Here is a 4,879-nt window from a genome sequence, read left to right on the forward strand (position 1 = left end):
TCATAGCAACCTTGTATAGGGTTTCTCAGGAGCTGCTGGTGGATTTAAACCACAGTCTTGTGGTTCAAACCAACCTTGCTGTCCAGTGCTTTCCTACACCACCACATCAGGACTTAAGCCATAGTAGTCTCTTTATCAGTCTCTCAACACCAGTTGTATTCAGCTTCTTTAGATTCCTCAACTTTGCCATGCTTTCTCATATCCAGCCCTTTAAACACACTGGTGCTGCCTCTACCTAGACTACCTAGTCTCTTATCCATCCCGTACTACCTTTCTAATGCCTAGTTATCCTTCAGGCTTCATCAAATGTTACAATAACTAGAATCTATTTTGCTGTTACAATGAGCCAGGTAGTCTTCATCTTATTTTTCTACACAATGTATTCAAACTAGGCATACAACCACAGATGGGTGGCTTTTATGAACAGAAATTTATGTTCTCACAGGGTAGGAGGCTAGAAGTCTGAATTTAGGATATCATCTCCCAAATGAGATTATAACCAGAGATATAGGGGTTAGGATTTACAACACAATTCTATCCACAACATCAAGTAATTGAAATTCCTGGCAGACAGGAAAAAGAAAAGAAACATAACCACATTTATTTCAGAGATGAACTTCTCTTCCAAGCTACCAGCTAACACTAGGGACTGTGTGAAGCACTTGAGTGAATGGGAAAAAAAAGAAAATGGATCAGTGTGGTCCTCACTCAGACTGAGAAGTACTGAATATTGACTTCATTTTTCTTTTTCCCAGTTTTCTAACTCTACCCTTTCTCAGAAAGAGTCAGGACCCATGACTCCAGTTGAAATGCCCAGATATATGTGTATATATTTAGTTTGAGTACTTGGCTCAAAGGACACCCTGGGGTGATTATAATGAATAAGCATGTTTTCAATAGACACAATTCCTAGTATTCACACAGATTGTAAGTGAATGTGTATTTGGTGGCAGGTCAAATTAAGTTTAATGTTTTATCTCCATATAGAAACAATGTTGTTCAATGGTGGTTTCGTTTTTCAAGTATTATTTCTATTAAAAGTCACCCTAAGTTGAAACTTAAATTTCTGGGTAAACAATACTGATCAGGTTTGGTTTAGTACAATTTAGAGAAATTTGATTCTATTTTTGTGCCATTGTTTCAACCAATGTTGAAATGTTTTCTATAATATTAGCTGTCAGGCACTGGGAATACACTGTAGAACATGATGACATGTGCAATTCAGGTCTAATGGAGCTTAATTATACAATATAATACATATGATAGTGCTCATAGCGCTGTGGGTTAATGCGCTAGATTGCAAAGTCCTTTTGAACCACAAGGTCAGTGGTTTAAGCTCACCAGCTGCTCCTCAGAAACCCTACACAAATTTGCTATGGATCAGAACTGACACGATGGCACTTAACAACAACAACAAGAAATATGATGATGGTTATGTGACATGGAGTTGGTTCCGACTCATAACAACCTTGTATAGGATTTCTGCAGCTATAAATCTTTCTGGGAGCAGAAAGCCTCATCTTGCTCCCATATAGTAGCTGGTAGAGTTGAACTACTGACACACTATACTACCACAAGCTCCAGTGCAAACACAGTTGTTCATATATTACAAAGACTAGCTGCCATTCAGTTGGTTCTGACTGATAGTGACCCTATATAGGGTTTCTGAGACTGTAAATCTTTAAGGAAGCAGACGGTCCCATCTTTCTCCTTAGGAGCAGCTGGAGGGCTTGAACCTCTAAATTTATAGTTAGCAGCTAGTATGCATAACTAAAAATGTGTTAAGTAATAAAAGAGAAAAAGCCCAATGAGCTCTAGGAGTCTACAGGGGGAAACTTAACCCAATCTGTGGATTCTGAGAAGGTTTTTCTAGGTACCTCTATATAACTTATGAGTCATGATATAGTACTGTAGGAAACAGTTCTAAAACATTTACCCCATTTTAGAAAAAAAGAATATGAAGCTTATTAAAGCTAAGTCAATTTCACACAGCTACTAAGAGGATTAGAACATAGGTCCTTTGACTTCAATGCTCAGAATTTGTTTTGCTTTGTTTTGTACCAAGTTATATATGTTGCTGTTTTTAAGTGCTGTTGAGTCAGTTCTGACTTATTTGTTGTTGTTGTTGTTAAGTGCCATCGAGTCGGGTCTGACCCATAGCGACCCTGTACAGGGTTTCCAAGGGTGTAAATCTTTATGGGAGTAGAAAGCCTCATCTTTCTCCCGCGGAGCGGCTGGTAGTTTCGAACCGCTGACCTTAAGGTTCGCAGCCCGATTCGTAACCACTACGCTACCAGACTCATAGCCACGGTGTATTAGGTCTCCAAGGAACAGCTGATGACTTTGAACTGCCCACTTTATGGTTACCTGTCCAGTGCCTATCCTACAGCACTACACTAAGAGCCATATAAAACTCCCTAGAAAAACCTTCTCAGAAATACAGATTGGGTTAGGTTCCAACTCATAATGACTCTATGTACAACATAACAAAGTACTACCTACTCCTGTGTCATCCTTACAATTGTTGTTATATTTGAGCCCATTGTTACAGTCACTATGTCAGCCCATCTCGTTGAGGGTCTTCCTCTTTTTCCCTGAGTCAGGTGTACTTTAGTTCTCAAAGTGACATCTTTGCTCTATAATACTTTAAAAAGGTCTTTTGCAGCAGATTTGCCCATTGTAATATATTGTTTGATTTCTTGCCTGCTGCTTCCATGAGTGTTGATTGTGGAGCCAAATAAAATGAAATCCCTGACAACCTGAATATTTTCTCCATTTATCGTTACATTGTTTATTGGGCTAGTTGTGAGGACTTTTATTCTTCTTCACATTGAAATATAACCCATATTCAAGGTTGTATTCTTTGGTCTTCATCAGTAAGCATTTCAAGTCCTCTTCACTTTCAGCAAGCAGTGTTGTGTCATCCGAATATCACAGATTGTTAAGGAGCCTTCCTCTAATCCTGATGCCACATTCTTCTTCATATAATCCAGTTTCTCTGACTATTTGCTCACCATACAGATTGAATATGTATGGTGAAAGGACAACGTCTCACCTTACACCTGGCATACACCTTTCCTAATTTTAAACCATTCAATATCCTCTCTTTCTGCTTAAACAACTGCCTCAAGGTCCATGTAAAGATTCCTCATGAGCATAATTAAGTGTTCTAGAATTTCCATTCTTCACAATGTTATCCATAGTTTGTTATGATCCATGCAGCTTAACACTCTTCCATGTTCAATGTTCCAAATTAGACATGTAAAAGACCCACTGCTATTCTGATACATTTACATTGCAAATGCTCTGCATACCCTACCTTTTCTCATCACCTGATGTTGTTGCTAACTGCTGTCAAGTTGTTTCAATTCATAGTGTCCCTGTCTGTATAGGGCTTTCTAGGAATGGCTGGTGAATTTGAACCACTGACCTTACAGTTGAAACCAACCTGACTGTCCAGTGTTTATTCTACAGTGATGCCACACCAGGACTCCCATCACCTGATTGTTGTTGTTATTAAAGTGCTGTCGAATCAGTTCCAACTCATAGAACCTGAATCGGTTTTCTGAGGAGCAGTCAGTGAATTTGAACAGCAACCTTATGGTTCAAACCAAGCTTGCATGCAGTCCAGTGCATTAGCCCACAGCACCACACTGGGAGTCCTGTCTTTGTTTAGGAAGTACTTTTCTAGTTGTATAAGAAATAGTGATACTCAGTTCATAAATGTATAAACCAAACAAAATCCCTAATTATATTGGTAAAAATTTTCTTTTGACAAGAATATGACATAAGTGACACTGTGTAACCTTCAAGTAAGCAACTGAAGCTTCCTATCAATATTCAGCAAGGAACTGAAACCTTCTGCCAACAGTGATGTGAGGGAGTCACTTCAGAAGCAGATCTTCCAGTCCTTGGCAAACGTTCACATGCTTCTTGAGACACCATGAAACAACTAAACTATTCCTGGAATCCTGATCCTCAGTAATTGGGAGATCAATGTTGATGTTTTAAACTGCTTTATTTTGGTGGATAATTTGTTACATGTGTTGCTGTTTTTAAGTGCTATCAAGTTGGTTCTAACTCAAAATGACCATGTATAGGGTTTCCAATGAGTGGCTGGTGGGTTTGAACCGTCGACCTTGCAGGTAGCAGTCCAGTGCTTATCCTACAGCACTACACCAGGGCACCAATTTGTTACACAGTAAGAATTAATAACATTTTCTCAACTCATTCCTTAATTTGCACACACATCTTTCATCTCAATTCACCCAAAATTATTCCTACCAGTCTAGTCCCAGTGCATACAAACTGGGAGAATGAACTATTGCCAGGACTAAGAAGCTCTGGTAGTGTAGTGGTGACGAAACCCTATACGAGGTCACTATGAGTCAGAGCCGACTTGACAGCACTTAACAACTTCAGGGCAGGCCAAAAAGAAAACTGACCGATTTTTTTTAAGGGTGGCGAGCCAGAATTGTAGTTATATTACCTTAAATCTCTTGTTTTGCTTTCTTGAATTGTGTAACTACTGACTGGAAATTAGTTCCACATTGTTAAAAAAATCCATGTGTGCAGTACGTATTTGAAGAATTATGGAACTGTACATGAATACGGTAGCAAAAACTATCCTTTAGTTATTTTCTTAGCTGAAATGTATCATGCTGCTTGCATCAAACAGGTTCCTAGTACCAAAAGGTATGTGTTGCATACCTGAGAAACCATACTACATAAGAGCTATTGTTGTTGTTATGTGCCGTGGAGTCAGTTCCAACTCATAGCAACCCTGTACAGGGTTTCCAAGGCTGTAAATCTTTACGGGAGCAGAAAGCCTCACCTTTCTCCCACGAAACAGCTGATAGTTTCGAACTGCTGACCTTGC

The sequence above is a fragment of the Chrysochloris asiatica genome, unplaced genomic scaffold (assembly GCF_000296735.1).
Source record: "Chrysochloris asiatica unplaced genomic scaffold, ChrAsi1.0 scaffold00066, whole genome shotgun sequence".
NCBI lineage: Eukaryota > Metazoa > Chordata > Mammalia > Afrosoricida > Chrysochloridae > Chrysochloris > Chrysochloris asiatica.